At 28.7% G+C, this 19,669-nt stretch overlaps 1 protein-coding gene across 6 annotated transcripts in view; it reads right to left on the reverse strand.

Moving 5' to 3' along the window:
• Positions 1–8,088, reverse strand: part of LOC109604809 (SH3 and multiple ankyrin repeat domains protein 2) — a 75,922-nt gene extending 67,834 nt beyond the window's left edge. For 2 of the 6 annotated variants that reach the window (XM_049969383.1, XM_049969378.1), the window contains exon 1: positions 1,279–1,728. The gene's annotated coding sequence lies outside the window, so the exon portion shown is untranslated. Of the gene's footprint in view, positions 1–1,278; positions 1,732–8,064 lie in introns of those variants that run through there. The other 4 variants (XM_049969379.1, XM_049969382.1, XM_049969380.1 and 1 more) reach the window with 4 other exon arrangements.
• Positions 8,089–19,669: the final 11,581 nt, after the last annotated feature.

A 19,669-nucleotide genomic window follows, 5' to 3' on the forward strand; every position in this document is an offset into this window, starting at 1 on the left:
GACATCGAATATAAAAACAGAAATTTTTCATCAAATACCACAACAGAATCAAATAAAAATAATTATTTATAAAAAATATATATTTATTAGTCATAAAATAATTTTACAATATATTTTGTTCATTTAATTGTTCAAAGTAAATTGTTGTAATTTTAAATGATTTTATGAAAACTGGTAAAAAATCCAATTTAAGTTTGATCACAAATTGGGATAAATTATTTTAAAAGTGATTTTATTACCATAACCATAACATTAAATCAATACTACATCAAACCGAAAATTTATTGACAGTTATTAAAACGAAATTAATTTTTGCTTTTACCTAAAATAAGGTTAATTAAGTTATTTATATTTTCCGTAATAAATATGCAAATGTCGAACAAAATTAAATTTACTTTAATAATTAAAAACAGAATTCCGCATTTGCAAATTTAATTCATCATTTCATTTAATTATCTGTTTTAGTGCAATTTAAAATCCAATCTGCAACAAAATGTGATTTCAATGGAATCGCAAGGGAAAAATCTTTATAAAAGAACAACAGTTTTATTTTAAATCCTGCTGTTCTGTATTTCCCAATACGTTATATAAAACGGCCACATGTCGAACAATCGATTAAATGCCAAGTACAAAATTAAAAACTTGGCGGGCACCTTCAATAAAACGAATCAGTTCTAAATAAACGTTTCGTTGAATTTGTGCAAAATTTTTGTTGTACAAATTTTTACAGCCAATAAATTTAAATTGTAAATATTGAAAATAACCAATTCGCAGTTTAAAAGTCTTTGAAGCGGTGCCGCAGGTCAAGGAAACGAACCATTATTCCTGCTGAATTGTACAAACCGAAAGTCCATGCATATGCAAATCAATGTGCGCCTTGAATTAATAAACATAAAGAAGGAAAATGACCATTTTCAGAAAAAGTCGGTCTCTCTGACTCACATTACTGCAATTCCTGCAATCCTGCAGATATTTCATCAAGTTTATTATGCAACACTACCACATGTCGAAATGTCAGCTATTTGCCAAAAATTTGGCGTATGACAAAAAAGGCAAAAACCCAGTTGGAGTTCCAGCAGGATAAACTGTATGCGATGTAAATCACAACCAATGGTCCACTAGCGGTGACAACGAAAAAATGCCCTTTCCAAGAAAACGCTCTGAGTCACATAAATGCAATTCCTGCAGACTCGGACACTCGACATTTAAATTATGCAACCGCCACATGTCCACCCATCGATTAACCATCAATAGTTCAAAAATCTGTCGGCCACTCACCATGCAAATCAATCCGATAATCCGAATAATCCAAAATAATAATAATAAAAAACAGTACAAGAAACCAAAATCCAGCAGGACGAGCACACTCCGAGCAAAACTGAACGACAAAAAAATCACTGAACCACTCGACGTAGAGCCGTGATCCCCCGGGGGAGGTGTCGAAAAATTCACACTGTCACACCGTCCTCGGACGCAGTTACGGGACACCGTGTGCCGCAGCAGGAACACGACGAAACTTGGGTCGCGCACGGGGACGAACGCGAGCGCGCCGCGTTCTATGGAACCGGCCGTAAGAGCACAAACACACTAAATCGAAGTAGGTTGGCCGTGTGTTAGCTAGGCACGGAGCGCGCCAGTGTTTCTCCCGTTCGCCCGTAACACACTGTCACTTTTTTTCGAGTACCGTAAACCGAGCGTGCCCCGCCGCAAAACTTCGCCAACGGACTGGATCCAGCAGGAGTTACTAACATATCTAGATGAACACCGTCTCATTAGGGATTTTATGCGTTCGAGATCCATTCAAAAGTAACCATATGTTTTTTCTCGGTCACAATTTGAATCGGTTGAAACAGCAGGATTTTTTTAAATACATAAATACAGGCAAAAACGAACTAAAACAACTGGTAAACACATATGAAACCGCAATTGCAACGATTCAACGATGGTTTTTGAAGATTGCACGCCCTGAAATAATTATTCGTGCTATGCAGGAGAATCAACTGATACCGAATGGCAGGAATTTTCATGAAAACAAAAGTTGTTTGATGCAAACAAAAACTGAAACAGGTGTTAAAATCATGCAAACGATTCCTGCTGAATATAACAGGAAATTGTGTATCAATAAATGATGTTTAATATTTGAAAAATTTGCAGAAAAACAACAAAACTGATTGCTCTTTCGTTCCTGGTCCATTCAAAGTTATTGCACTCTAATTTCTAGGAATATGAGAGTATATAATTGATTTTGTTTATTTATAATTATATAATAATAACTGATACCATTCCACAAAGAATTATTTTTGACCTGAAACTTATTAAGCTGTAATAGGAATTTTTATGTAAAACAACGTTCGGAGCGCTTTAAAATTGAAACTATTAAAACCATTCCAAATGAAACTCGATCAATCTGCAAAGTATTCCTGCTGAACTAGCCAATTAATTGGGTCAACACATGCTATCCAAATTTTGAAAAATTAACGTAAAAGCAAGGGAAATTAATTGCCTTTCGTTCCTGTTAATTACAAAATTATTGAACTTTGTTTTGTATTAGGTACGTATAATTTTAAATTATCTATAGTTTTATTTTTCAAATAATAAACGAATGTCAATTTATTTAATCAAGACATTTCTAAATTAATAGTGCAAAAATAATAATAATAATATTTTTTTGACTTTGATAAAGTAATTATAAATTAAACCAACAGGAATTTTTATGCATAAAAAAGCCACTTGAGGCACACTTAAGTGAAACAATTTTTAAACTATAAAATTGGGTCAATTGGATATTTAAAATTTGAGAAATTTACATAAAAACAAGGCAATTAATTGCCCTTTTGTAGCTGTTCGATGCAGAGGTCTTGATATTCGTTTAATTTTGCAGGAATATTAATTTATTTAATTTTAAATTCCTCATGGCTTCATTTAGTTAATTGATAAACATTTAATAATAAACGAGTAGAATATCTGTTTATTCTAAAGTTTATTAAAATCCCATTTCATAAAATGTCTGTATCTGATCCTTTGTAATTAACAGAGAAAAATCTAGCTGATAAAGCCATTATAAATGAAACCAGGGGGGTTATTTTTTAAACAAAGGCTGCTTGAAGCAAGTTAAAATTGAAGCAGGTGCTAAAATCAATCTGCAAACTATTCCTGCTGAACATGACAGGAAATTGTGTGTCAACAAACATTGAAAAATGTGTAAAAAAGCAGGAAAATCGATTGTCATTTCGTTTCCGTTAGGTCTAGAGTATTCTGTTTTATTTGTCAGGAATATCAATGTTCCTTTGGTGGTTTATTATTTAAAAATTCGGAATTTACAATTCTATTTTACCTTATATAAAACCAAAAGGAATTTATTTGTGAAAGAAGCTTTGTCTGATGTGTTTATTCCTGCTTAAGGGAATTATTCTTCGTAGAACAATGTTTTAAGTTATAAAGATACACAACAGCTACATACAAAACTAAAGTAAAACTAAATTAATTTGTTATAAAAGCAATAGGATATAAATGACTTAAACTAAAAGTTTCATTTTATAAATTCAAGTCGAGAATTTATTCTAAAAAGCATTATTTGATGTCGAAAAAACGAAAACAAAAATAATAATGGGAACAGTTTAAATGTTTTATTCTCTCTATAAATATTTATATACTATTTCCTGTTGAAGCCTTTAAAAACAGACTACAAATATAGAATTAATAAATTCAGTATCTATTTTTGTTTGTACGTGCAATATTTTATTTATCTGCGTATGTAAATGATAAAAGTATAATTAGAGTTAATTAGTAACAATAATAATTTGCATGAATATTTACAGATGTATTTTCATTTACATACAATCATATTATTTATAGTTTTATTATTCAATAGGTCAAATAATTTTTTAATAAACAAGAAGTAAAATTATAAGAAAGATTTTATGTCGAACATGATTTACAACCTAGTTTACTACAAAGGACAAATTAATTTTTTTTCCAATGATAGAAAGTAATTTACCAGATGTGAAATTGTTAAATTGAGATACATTATTTCTATTGAACTATAAATGTAGTTTACCGTAAAATCAAATTCAATTAAGTCAGTTATTCCTTATGCTTATTATAAAAAGTAATTTAAATGAATTTTCTTTTTTTTTTCTCTTTGCCTATTTCCATAACAAATGTAACTTTCAATATCAACATCTGTGCCATTATGCACCAGCTCGAATTTATTTGGGTTGTAGTTCACCTACATGCAATGTTTTGTTTGTTTTTAATTTCGCCTCGAAATTGAATTCGAGTTCGTTGCCTTTCGATTTCTGTAAACTGTCGATGTTCCGGCCATAAGATGTGTGAGATATGGACATAAAACGAAGGAATTATGGCTATTGTTTGTGAATGCTTTCTGTAGTTATTTTCTAAGCAAACATTACACAAAGTACAATCAATTTGTGCGGATATAATTCATTAATATTAAAGCCGAACTATTGAAAAACGATAAATTTTCATTCGAATGAAATTGTTTTATAAAATACTGGATGAAATATATGATTGAATTAGAGTGTTACCTTTATTTACAGTTTATTCCTGCTTCAATATTTCATTTCCTTTACTATTTTATTCAGTATTACGTTTCTGTTATCCAATTCAATTAGTTGGATAGAATTTTATGATGTAATAAAAAGTATTTTCAATGAAGCTTCAAATAGCAATTAATAAAATTGAAATAGTTATTGGAAAGAGAAAATTGATTAATTTTTTTATAGGCCGTCATGATTTATTGCTTGGTTTATTAATTTAATTTATGTAAACATACATTAATAATTAATTAACTTATTGAGACATTGATGTCTTATTGAATTCAGTTAAACTATTTATTGCAAGTTATTTATGCATTTAAATTTTCCATGATATGACTTATTCATGAAATAATTTGAGAGACATTATTAGGTTGCTATTTTAATTTTCCCCGTCTGTATTTAAACATAAAACTAATATTTCGATTGTACTGTTTATTCAAATCTGTATAATTTAAAAAATCACACATAAAAACCAGTCATAAAGTTCTTTCGAAAACCATGATTCATATTCTTATCTGGTGCACCGTAAACCAGAAACCGATGCACTTAATCGGACGTGCTGGATGTATTTGTTTACAAAATTCCTGCGGGCCTCCAGCAGGAATGGCGGCCAGCACACGATCGAATTGATCGAGCCAGGCTATTACGGTACAAGTAAAAAAGTGACAGTGTATTACGGGCAAATGAGAGATCTACCTCCGAGCGCGCCGTGTAATATGAGAGAGGCTGAACCGTTCGTAAATACACAAAGGATGAAACGCTTGCACACACAGTGAGGATGTTTGTCGAGTGGATTTGTGTTATTTTGGTTTTGTATGCGCATTGCCTGCAAATTATTCGATAAAATCTTAAAATTTAATACCTTTTAAAGCAATAAAGAATTTACAAAACTATTTTTAAGCATAAATAAAAATCTCTGAAATGGGAAAAATATAAAGATAAAAACTGATAAAAGTTTTCTTTTGAAGAACGTTTATTAAATTCAATAGAAATTAAGAAGGCTCCAAGTTTGTGCGATTTGAAAGAACTTATAAATGTATGAATGAATATAATGTGACACTTAAAAGTCTTATTTTAAAACTTAGATATTTTATTTGCAGACAACCAAACGAAATTTATTTTTAAAAGGAGTTTTAGTCGATGTATTTATTTCTTCTGGAGAGAATTTTCGTGTAAACAACGCAAAAGAAAAACTGAAATTATAAAAGAATCGATATACATTTATAATCGAATATTGTTTCTTTCAATTAAATTATTAAATTTGGAACTAGATTGGAATAAATCTAATTTTTTATTTGTCTCGGAAATATTTATTTATTATTTAAATATACTGTCAAGTTATTTAACAGGAATATTTTCAAAACAATTTTTATTAATACCCAACCAAAAGAAATGTAATTTTAGAATTACTCTTTTCAGATAACAATACACTTTTAAAAAGACAAAACTGAAAACAGCGAAATAATGAAAAGCAAATTTAGTTTTTTTATTTTTAAGATGAGCTTTATTTGATGCATTTATTTCTGCTGGAGAGACTTTTTTTATACACAACATCGTTATTCTCCCTTCGGTAAATATTAATAATATTTAATCAAATATTATTTCCTGCCCATGCATCTACAAATTCATTGGAATTAATTTTATTTTTTTCTAGTTGCACTTGAAATATTTATATAAATATACGCCAATAATTACAAATTAATCGTATTTTAATATTTAATATACGCAATCAAATTGGATGTATTTGTAAAAAGAGTATTTTAATTCCGCAGCCAATAATTGTTATACAAAACAATACAAAGACGAAACTGAAAACAGCGAAATAATGAAAAGGAAATTTAGATTCTATTGGAAAGCATTTAATGACATTCGCTGGAACGATTGTATAAAGTGATTGGAAAATAATTTATAACTGAATAATTGAAAGAAACTGAATGAACAATTTCTGTTTCTATATGTTATGATATTTAACAATTTATTACACTAACATATACATAAATTCAATAAAAGATAAAAGTTTTAATTTAAAACAATATTTGCTTTATATAATTATTTTTTAAAATTAAAAATTCTGGTTATAAAACATATTTTTATTTACACAAAACAAAACGTTTGTTTTAAAAAAGGATTTTTATTTCAGCAGGAAAACAAAACACATACAAATTATAAAAGGGATATTATATTCTCTCTTCAAAAATATTTTTAACCTTGAATAAAATTTGCTGAAGACAAATTAATATTAAAGTTTACATCAACATTACCAAAGGAATTTTTATTCCTGCTGGGGACAATTATTGTGTAAACAACATTGTTTTCAACAGAAAAAACTGAATGTATATAAATTATGACACCTTTTCCAACAGGAACCGAAAACTGAAGACACAAATACATTTTATTGTTTTTATAATTAAAAGATTATTTTCAGAAATATTTACAAAGTAATTTTTATTTATATATGCAATCAAAAAAAAGATTGCATCTATAAAATATTTTTTTTATGTGTTCAATTTTAATTACTCATTCAATACACTTTAACAAAGAAAGTAAGTGAAAACAATGGAATTATGAAATTGATATGTTTTGTTGTCTTTTAGAAAACATTAATTAAACTGTACAGAAATGGAAAATTATATAGAGTTTCTGCGATTTGAAACTAATTTATAAATTCATGAGAAATTGAATGGTGTAGAATAGAAGTGAATTAGAACCTGTTGATGTGCTGAAAATTCAAGTATTTAATGTCAAAGTAAATGAAGGTGGATCGATATTGTGCAACTTGCCGAACATTAATTTAATATCTACATGAACATGTTAAAATTATTCGCAAACATCTAACATTTCAATTTACATCCTTAACAGTCTTTATTATTTTCACATGGTGATCATAAAAGAAATAAATAATATTTTATCCTAATTCACACGTTTTCATTAATTTACTACAAGAAAACATTTGAATTGGGTTATGAATTACCATAAACAGACGTTAGACAGTCTAATTAGATTTGTTAAATTAAATACACGAGTCACACAAATAAATCTTCATTTCCTCCATAGCCAATCATTTATTCGCTCGCGCTAAAAAAGCACCACATTCGATTCGCAGCACAATTCACACGTTTTTCATTAATTAGCCAATTAAGGGGGGAATTAATTTCAAACCAAATTAATCCTATTATCAATAGAAGTCGATTTTAAACAACTTTTGCTTTTTTACGGTTAGGTAATACCCGGTCCAATTTAAATCACCTCGTTACCGTTAGATCAGATCTCCTGTACTCGTTGTATGCACAAGTTTTAACGATGATTAATTCGATTTGAATGGCGATGTGGTCATTGTTTCCGTGAAAGAAAAAATATTGACATATGCTTTCTCAGAAATGCCATTTCGAAACTGTCAGCAAACTTTGAAAGAATGCTTTAATGGGTCCAGTTGCGTAATTTGCTACTCATCAAAACAAGAGAAATACTTTATGAAGTGCTTGAATAATTATCAAAGTGGGTATACCTGTGTAATGATGAAATTGCTGATTGCACACCTGAAACAAAAAGTTTATTATAAAATTATTTTCGTGAGAGAGAAAAACGTTTTTTCGTTTTGTCACTAAAACATGCAACTAAAATCCAACGTTCTATTATATTACTTCCAATCAACATTCCTTAAAACTCAAGAGCCGCACATGTCCTAAATGAAATGGCTTTTATCACGAAACATAATATGCCAGATAAAAGAAACCATAAATCAGACAATGGATCAAAACTGTTACTGCATCGTCCTTGAAGTTTACCATATATTTTGAAACTAGAACCACTAAAAACAGATAAATTACCAGGTGTATCGACTTTGGTTTTTATGGTCGGCAACAAATTAAAACATTGGTACGGTCATTTATTAAATTAGCATTTATATTTTTCTGCGTGGGTTCATTTTAATCTCGCAGTGTTTTTCTTATCTGTCAAAGATGTATTAATAAAAAGAACCAGAACATTTAGATTAATTCTGCTGGAGGCAGTATAGGATAAGACCGTATATATTTGTACCTATCGAAATTGGAAGGTCAGAACAAATTGTTTTTTTGGTTTTGGATTACAATTATATAAGTTGTTTTTCTTAGAAAATCAATCAGACGTTCAGACAATTTATTATCAAGAAAACTCGATTCCGGAGCGAAAATCGTCTTAAAGCAATTTTCATGTTAACCATGAATATTTAAATTAGTTTGTGGATGTAAAATTGCTTAATCCTCGTTCTGAACTTCCTCGTTTCTTGCTTTCCAGTTGACGAGTCTTTTATTTTCAGGAACAAAGCTTGCTTGATATGTCCTTTTAGAAAATTAAAATACAGATGTTGGATTTAACCTTATTGTAAAATATTTTCTTAATTACTTTAAACTTTGGAATGAGTATTATTAAAAAGGATAAAGGATGACAAATAATAGTAAAATGTCTTCACTTTATCCCAAGCTTTCTTGTAAGTACTTTAAAAAAATTATTAAACTTTTAAAAAATCCAGATTATGTACTGTAGGTTTTCTTACATTTACTTTAATTTAATACTTGCAATTCCCCGTTTACGGGGCTTCGCTGGCACGAATATTAATCTAGTGAAATTGTGACGTTTTATGCTCCGAAAACTTTTAATTGTTAAAATTCTGTATTCTATAAATTATGACACTTCTTGTTCCATCACGTTTTACTTAAATTCGTTAAAAACAATTTTTACCTTAACGATGAATTTTTAAATTAGTTTCTACATGCAATTCTCGTTCTGAGCTTCATTCTTGTTTTCCACTTCGTGAGTGAGTGTTTTACTCTCAAAACAAGCTTGATGTATTCTTTAACAAAATTAAAATGCAGCTGATGGAATTTAATTTATGAAACTTCGCTGATGTGAATAAATATTATGACAGAGAAGTTGCTATAACTACTTTATATTAGAAAACTTTTAATTGTTATTCTGATTCTGTATAAATTGCATTACAAGTTTATAGTCTTATCATAACATAGTTTTGAAGGTGAGAACTAAGCTAAAATCATTTAAAACTAATTCCAAGTTATCTATTAATATTTAAATTGTATTGTGAGTATATAAATTGTATAATAATTCCAAATTTCTTTGTTTTTGCTTTTTCAATAGAGAGAAGTCTTTTATTGTCAAGTACAAAGCATATTTGAAATGCGTTGCTGAAAATTACAATGCAGCTGAAATTAATTCAAATATGATGAATTATTTGAATACTTTTGGAAACATTTCAATTGCACGTATCAAATATTTATTTGAGTATAATACATTTTGTGGAACATGATGAGTAACTGTATACAATAATGTTTTAATGTTTCTTTGAAAATTATTAAAAATTCGTTAAACCTTTACACAGTTCAAATTATGCACATTAGGTTCCTCTGCAATTAATTTTAATTTAATCTCTAACTATTATATTATCAAACCATTTATATATGAGGTTTCTTTGTCATGGATATTAGTCTAATGAAGCTGTTATATATTCTACCCTTTATTTTAAAACTGATCCTTCTAGCTTCTTGCCTAATCAATCAATTAAATTTTCAAGACAAAGCTGAGCTGAAATTACCTCATTCTTCTTTGTAAATATTCACAAAATCGCTAAACTTTTCCAAAATGCATAATATGAACTGTACTGGTAGGTTTCTTTGCAATTAACTTTAATTTAATACCTGTCTATGAAATTTATGCAAACGCTATTTATGAGGCATTGGCATGAATATTAATATAGCGAAGCTGCAACATATTTTATCCCCTACATCAGAAATTTTTAATTACCATTGTATATTATATAAATTGTGAGTTAGCAAGCTTCTTGTCCCATCAAAACTGAGTTCTTAAGGTAACCTTAAGCTCAAATCGTCTAAAAGCAATTTCCATCTTAACCATGAATATTTAAATTAGTTTCCCGACGAGAAATTGCTTAATCCCCATTCCGGGCTTCTCCATTGCTCGCTTTCCACCAGGAGACTTGCCTTTCATTCGCGAAAACAAAGCATGTCCGACATATTCGTAGAGTAAAATGGGAATGCACTTGTTAGATCCGACCTGAGTCACTAATTAAACACTCGCAATTCGTTTAAAATTGAACAAGGTTTGTTCACTATTGACTTCGCTTCTTGATTAGACAACAAATGTTACCCGGTCTCATTTAACTATCGCGGGCAATAAATAAGGCTCTTAACATTTCCACTTCTTCTGCCTCATAATCTCGGGCTTGGTTTAATTTTCTTTTTGTTTCAAATGTAATTTTCTTGATAAGATTTGCGAACGTGCTTTAATTAGTAATTAGTGGTTATATAATGAAAGCCTATTAGCATTTCTTTTTTCAAGCTGTCAACTCCCACTCGTTTTAAAGACTAAACTCTCGCAAATTAAATATTCATTTAACACAATACATGCCCGATTGCTAACTTAATTTGATCGGACTGTTTCTTTTTTTATCAATTGCTAACTGTGACAGTCAAACCTGATGGTTTCTTTAGCAACACCCGGTTAACCTATAATTAATTTTTAATTGGGTGGACATTGACTCTTTCAATTCGATTCACATAATAAATTGGATTGGCCAACAAACTGGTAATTATTTAATTTAATACAATTTAAAATCATGTTGGAGGCTTTTTGAAAAGCAACCTGTAATTTCCTATTATTCCAACCAATTGTGCGTTCACAATATTGTGTTCCAAAAGCGGTTTTTGACGAGCATAATAATATAATAATATTATAATGAGTTTTACAAGTGTTGAGCAGCAAAAAGTCCTCAAACAAATAAATGTAGATTGTGTTACTCGTAGGGCTATGATAAGAAATCCAAGAATTGGTCAGGTAGAAATACTTCCACGAGACACGAACATTGCGACCTTTCTTTAACCAAGCACACCGTACAGTTATGTCACTCGAACCGCTTGTACACAATAATGAAATCCTATTTGTACTAATTTGATACACCTTTTATGGCGCGTTTTTACTATGAAACTCGAGATGAAACTATGCGCATAAATTTTTTATATTTACATTTGATCTATTGTCACAATGTAAATTCATCTTGTTTCCGGTTGAAGAATGTTTTAACTGGGATGCAGAGGTTGTTTTTAGGTTATTTGATAATTAAGCCCAAGCTGTCTATTATTATGATGATGTTTATAATTAGTAAATCGTGTTATTCTTGAATTTCCTTTCTGTAGTGTAAATATATTTGTGTTACTCGTCTTGAAATTGATACACAGGCATTTAATTAATAAACAAAGTATTTTCGTTTGATTGTGTATTAAAATAACAAAACCGAAAGTTATTATTCGAAAATATAAATTTATTACACAAGAACAACAAACAAATGTTTATAAAACAGGTTTAATAAATAATTGAAATTGTGGAACAACATAAACATAAAACTTTTTAATAATACTTTTCAACTTTTAATGAATTTATAAATATCTACGTAAGTTAAATACTGAATAAACCCTCATCTTTTATTGATCTTTTGATTACAAAGTTTAAAGAGGTAAAAATGAAACAACAGTTTTTAGAGTTTTATTACTTAAATTTTACATTTAAAATGTCTACATGCAGAATTAATTAATTTTATTTTCTTAAAAACATAAAGTTTATTCTGTATGATAAAAACTACTATATTCTTATTCTATAAAATGTTTCATATATTTTTTTGAATTGAGCTGGACATAAGTATGATAGAAATTTTGATACCACTTTATAGAAGTTGTACTTCACATTTATCCTCTTAACAACAAAGATTATGCAACGACAACGCAAATTAATGTAACGAAGTGATTTACCCAAACGCGTTTTCATTCTATAAAAAATTCATAGAAAAATTTCCATATAATCCGTAGAAAATCCCTACAACATGAGTCGATATTTATGTCAAGGTAAACCCCATAAATATTCCGATTTTATTTCGGCTCGTTGAAACTCCTGCTTTTTCCACACACTATTTTATGTGTAAACGAGAATAAAAATATATATATATATCTTGCCATTTGTTACAACTAATAATGTAATTTTACGACTGTAAATCGAACTAAAGGCGCTTTAAAAGGTTAATAACACAAACTAGGTTGTATAACCCAATTTGTGCGTTGTTAAAGAGCACTTGAAAACGAAATCCAATTATGAGGAATCAGAACGTGCATTTTAAGTAAGTGTTCAATGCTAGTCTCATTAATGATAACGTTTGCATGTAACAAACAAGTCTCTTTGTCCACTTCACTACTTATTAACTTCTGTATTTTTAATGAATGTAAGAGCTATTGTGCAACGGGAATTTATTGTTTGCAATTCTTGTGGAAACACAAGAAATTTGCACTTCAATTATAACGAAATTAATGACAATAAACCATTATAATTTATCACAAAATATACATAAGAAAATTAAAATAAAGCAACAAGAATAAAAATAACATGAAAGGAAAATACACAACATAAATTACTAATGAAGTTCAAGGTAAAGGTTAACTGACAACTGAATAGTAAGACCTAGAATATTAACTAACTAATCGATATCGCTTTGGACACGCATGTTATCGAACAAATATATTTACAAACAAATCACCCACAACTGACTGAGAAATTAAACTTTCAAAAAGTTGCAATATCCAAAATTTAAAGTTCCCATAGCGAAATACAAAGAAGGCAAAAACACAGAAAAAAGGGAAAAGTAAGATTGAAAAAAAAATGTATGGCTACAAGACTCCCTCGTGTAGACCATAAATCGGCCGGTTCTGTTTTGTATTAAAAACCTCTTTGTACCGATAAACAGTCGTATTTACTGAAACCTGTCAAGACTGCAACAAGGTGAATTAATTAAGTGTAGCAGAAAAAGCAAAAGGAAATCGTGTTAAGAATACCTTTGAATCGGCCGTGGCGGCTACTGTGCATTTCGTATCCAGAATTGATCCGCATTCTTGCATACGATATAAGGAACAATGTTGTTGAAAAAAATCCATCTTCGCCGTGTGTACTGCACTCGATTTGTACGTTGTACAAAATGAGCAAGGCGTCCTGCTACCACGCACGATTTTTTTTAGAAGGCGTACTTTATCTTTCATAAAAGTACAAAAAAATAAAATAAAGATACATTTTTTATATACCTAACACATTAATTACTTTACATTAGAATTGTTTAATTATTTAACTTCTTCAGATTTGGTAAAATTGTTATTTTTTTTAAATTAATAGAATTTGTATACATTTACGTTATTATTTTTTTTTAAATTAATTATATAAAAGAAATATGTTAACTGGTTCGCAAATTGCTTCGCCACAAATTTTTCTTATTATCATTTTTTTTAATTTTTTAGTTGTTTGTTGTTGAGAGAATATTTTCTAAATCGTAGTAACTAAATAATAATTAAAGTATTTTTTATGTTCATCTATTAGAATAATATATTTTTAATGTATAATAAGTTTTAATTTAATTTAAAGATCTTTATTTAATAATATAAATCTCAGAATAATAAATTCAAACCTTTATTTATTTATACATACAAAATCAATAAAATATATTTTATTAAATAAATAAATGGAAATCTGTGAATTTGATATAAAAATATATTATCATCCATCAATAATGTCAATTAATAATAATAAAGATTTTATTATTATTTGACTAAAGAATTATAAATTAAATTATTTGTTTTGTTAATAAATGTTATTTATATATAGTTATTTTTAAAGAAAAATCACAATATTTATTTATGGTTATTGTTAAAAATTGCAAAATACAAGAATTTTAATTAATGTGCAAAATTTATTGTTAATTAAATATTAATATGATTTAATATATTAATCATGGAATAAATATTGTAATAAATATTATATATGAATACTATCCGAAATTTTCAAATATTTACATAATTTTCATATAAATATTGACAAAAGCTGTTGGATTAAAGACTTAAATAGTATTCCAAATATTAGTTATATAGTGTGCATATTATGACTATTAATATTATATATTAATAATATTAATACATAGTATTGTTTAACTTAACTGGATATGTAATTAAATATAATATCAAACAAAAAAAAATAATAAGATTTGTCTATATAACAAAAAATTAAATAAAACGTATAAGAGCAAAAAATTAGTTCAGTAATAATTTTAATACCCATTAAAAACGTAAAACTAACTCAACAAATAAATACTTGTATTCAGTTAATGACAAAACAACTGATTGTCTAATTGGTAACCTGAATTATCCTCTTTGTTCAAGATAATATCATTGCGCTTCGATTGCATAATTAAACGGAATTTCCTCCCGTGAATATCATGAAAATGTGATTCGAATCAAATACAAATTACCTTATAACGAATCCCCGTATCCAGAAATCATCTGCATCTTCCGTGGCACAAAGACTTCGCAACAAAAACAACAAAACAAAAAAATAAAACAACACAACACTTTATCCAAAATCCGGCACGAATCCGTAAAAAATCCCAAACACTGTCACCACATCAAATGGGCCTTTGTGTGTCGTACGGGCCTAAATACCGGCATGGCACTGTCTTTGGGCGCATTGAGAGTTGGCCGTGAAGAAATTGTTTCGGTGGATGCTAGTCGGGGGTGGAATGCGACGTTGCCGGCGCCGCGACGCCGCTAACACGCAGGGTAATGACACCGGGATCGTGGGACGCCGCCAGCCCCAGTTTTCATGAGGGATTGTCGTTCGGACCTTGTTCGGACCTTGATTAGTTCGCCGGGTTATCCGGGCAATTTGGACCATCACTTTGGCAAGTAGTCCAGGTGTGGTTTGCACTAATTGAGGAATTATGTTGGGGTTTAGTTATATTTGATTCGCTCAAATTGTCCATATTTGGGGCAAACAATTATTTTTGTAGCACAATTTTTTAAATTATTTTCAAACTAGTATCTTACAATTTACAATTTTTTATTGAATTAACTAAATTATTTTAAAAATATTATTAATTAAAATGTTATGCCCTTTTTTGACAGGTGTTTTTAGTTTTTATATAATCACATTTTCATAAATTTAACAGGAATATATTTAATTTACTAATATCCTATTTTGATTGAAACTAAATACTTTGTTTATTTAGTATATTATGGATATGTGATATGTCTGATATTTTTATATACAATTTAAACAATAAATATTTGGAAAATCAGATATTATTGAGTAAATATCATATGTGTTTTTTAAATTTGTTTTAGATTTTAAGTTACATATAATAATGAAGGAATAATATATAATATATTTTAAACCCAAAATATTTATTGCAAATAATTGTCATATTATTTAACATAGTATTATGGAAATTATTTAAAAAAAAATTAATAAAAACCCATTTTTAATTAAAATTTCATACAGAATAGGTTGCTTCATCAATAATTATAAATTTAATAAGTTTTTCAATAAAATGTAAAACTTTAAAGAGAATAATTTAAATTACAACGGATTGTACAATACATAAGTTAATGTACTTGGTTTTAATTTCAAATATATTTTTATTATTTTAATAAACATAAACCTTTCATAAACATTAAAGTACAGTTATTTATAAGTGCAAGATAAAAATTTGAAAGTCTTGAAGAGTCATTTAAAGTATTAATGAATGTCATTAATCATTGTAAGTATTTAAATAAGGTGCGATTTAATTAAATATCATCTAAATTTAGTATAAATATTGTATTGATATTAATAACCATTTTCCTATAATATTAGGTCTTAGGTAATTAAATTTTAGTGTATTTTAAATAATTTTATTTCACTGTCTTAACATACATAAAGGTTTTTAGATTATTTAAATTTTTAATGATTATTTAATTTTTTTTTGTAATTATCAAACAATATATAATTGGTATTATAATTTATAAATTAATGAGATATAATAAATAAACGTTGTGTTCTAATACTATGATGTCTGCAATTTCTGAATAATTTTGTGGAATTTCTACAAATTTCCCCACAAATTTTCTATGGCAAACATAGTCCCCAACTTGTAAAAACTGAATCCCACAACAATACCCAATTCTGCAAGCACACAATAAAAGCAACTGATCACAAAATCCCTGGAGACAGGAAACCAGGATCCCTCTAAAATGTAAGGTTTAAACAACATTAAGGGTATATACACAGGGGAGCGAAACAACTAAGCCGAATATCATTTTATTTAAACAGGAGTCAAACTTCGTATGAAGAGGGACTGGCATTGATTAAAATTAATTTTATTGACAGTTTGATAAAACTAAAAGGTTCAATTAGTTGTACAAATAAAGGTAGATTGGTTGAACTACGTTCCATTGACTGATAAGATAAATTTGAGTCATTTTAGTCTTATACATAAATATTATTTAACATAAATTCTTATAAAAAATTAGATTTTAAAAAAACATTTGTGTATAATTTACTGGTTTTACAATAATTGAATATTTACACCCAGGAGATAATAAACCTCATCGCAAACTCCAACTATAATCATTGTTTCACCCCAAAACAAACAACCTACCTTACTTCCTCCAACTCCAGTAATACTTTTTATATTTTCTCGTTCCCCTCATCTAAAACCTTCTCGGATATTTGACAACAGCGTGTCCGGCCACGCGTGCGCCCCACCGATGTCAGCCACCCTCGACGACAATACAATAGCCCACGATACACTTCGGACCAAAGGGAAAAGCTCGCGAAAGGCGAAACACTCATCACCTCAACGTGAAGTCTTTCGGGGGCTACATCCGTAATTAAAACGGCGTGCCGGCGCATCTAATCATCCACCGCGGACGCTGCTCACCTGCACAAACACCTGACAGGGTTGGTTTTTCGCGATGTTTGCACGGCTGGTTGTTACGTTTTAACTAATTGTTTCGGTAATTTCGGGATTTATGTTGGAGTCTTGTTTCGTTGTAATTCGATTAACGGGGGAAACCTTTAATTGTTTTTTTTTTTGCTTCATCCAATTTGTGATGTAATGGACTAATTTAAATTGTGTATTTTAATTAAACAATTAGATTTTACTTCAGTACCCATGTTCTTGTACAAAATGCTACATTTTATTAGAATCTCAGATATTTAATAAGCTTGACATTAAACTTTATATAATAAAGTTCAGATAATAACAAAATCTTTCCAGTTAAGTCTCTTGAGTTAAATTGATATTTGTGAAATTAAGTAGTTTTCGAGGAATGCTTGAAATAGCTTTAGTACAAAACTTCTTTTGATGCATTTTCGTAGAATGTTTCTGGTAATATATAATATTTTCTACTACTTCCTTGAACTTGTTTACTTTAATAAAATTGTTTTTACTTCAAAAGCTTTAAGAATTTAATAAATCTGCAATGACATTTTTATGTGTAGTTAATGTTATTGAATTTTCATTAATTTTTTTGTCTCATTACAATTGAAAATTCATTCAGTTACTTTTTGTAAGTTAATGCTATACTACATAATGATGGAGTGAATTAATTTTAATGATTCCAACTAAATTGAAGTATATATTTAAATTTTAACAAAACCAATTATATTAAATCTGATAATTATTAAACCAGTGAACCAAATTTTTAATTTATAGGCTAGTTGTTTAGATATATTAATCTTTAATTAATTATATTCGTAAAATATAAAAATTGTGATAGATCCAGTAAAATTTGAAGGTTAGCTAATAGTAATTTCTTCATATTCCATATTGTTGATTTGTAACTATAACTAATTGAAGTTACATTAAATAATTTTAGTTTTATGTCCAATTAAGAAATGTCAAAGTAATTAATCCTAATTATTCGAGTGTGTAAAGAGCTATTTTATGATATTTCAATCATAAACTAGAACAAATCCTTCATGAAACTAATAACTGCATTATGAAATGTAGAAATCTTATCTTCCTGAAGTGTAAATAGTACAAATAATATTACAATTCATCATTCTACAAGAACAATATTAAGTGACTTAATGTGCTCAGCATACGTTGTAGATGCGGCTTGGGAATGTCACAAACATTTGGTTAATTATTGTAATACCCGTACATTAGCCGTCTAACAGAACGGCGTAATTACAGTAATAACTTTGTGTGAACAAAACACCATAATTAACCTAATTGATTAACAATAAAAAAGATCTCTAAAAGAAAAAACAACATTTAAATGTGATTAATTATACGAAGCCTTCGTGCAGAAACTAATATCATTATAGGAACGAATAGTCGAATCATCCTAGCGCGTCACATGAACATGTAAACGAAAAAGTAATACTTTTTCAATTACGTGTTGGTTTATTGTCCGTTTAGCGAAAGGTAATTAAAACAATTATCATTAACACAAAAATCATCAGCAATTAGTGAAGTATGCCGACTAGGATGTGAAAACAGATTTGCAACAAATAATGTGAATCCGACTAAGACAATGACTTTGGAAAGCTGAACGTAGGGATTACTAGGTAATGATATGAGCTTTTTCTTACTAGGAAACAGAAAATAGGAACGAAATCACCGTTTTCTTGGTAGGTGAAAAAATTGCACCAAATGAATTGGCACTTCCTCGTGAAGTTGTTTGCATTATGTCTACGAACGGAACAATCGCACAAGCTGTGGGAAATTGATAAAAAAGTAAAACCATTTCATTTTTATGTTATGCTATCATTAAGTTTTACTTAAGTGTGGATATTTATGTTAAATTATTCTTTTCTTTCCCTCAATCTTTCTTGTGAATCAGAAAATTTATAATATAACTATTAGATATTGTTGGAAGTGTTTTGGTAGAAGATTTAGATTATAAATGGAATCGTGTAAAGAGAAAAAACGAAAATTAATGGTGATTAATTAAACACTTTATAAACAGCTGATGCTGAGAACAAATAAAAGTTGGCGTAGAAAATCCATATAAATGTCTTGAGAGAAGATTTAGCATCTAAATGGGGCGAAGTAAAGAGTAAAAACAAAAATTAATGATGATTAAGTTAAACAATCACAAATGATAGCTCGAAAAACATCTGAGCTACATAAACAGCTTGGTTCATTGATGCAAACAAACAAAAGTTGAAATCGACGAGCGTAGAATCCGTGCATCCAAAACATTTGAAATTTGATGCAACGGATAAAGATTCTGAGTTCGAAAGCACAA

The sequence above is a fragment of the Aethina tumida genome, chromosome 7 (genome assembly GCF_024364675.1).
Source record: "Aethina tumida isolate Nest 87 chromosome 7, icAetTumi1.1, whole genome shotgun sequence".
In the NCBI taxonomy this organism is placed as follows: Eukaryota; Metazoa; Arthropoda; class Insecta; order Coleoptera; family Nitidulidae; genus Aethina; species Aethina tumida.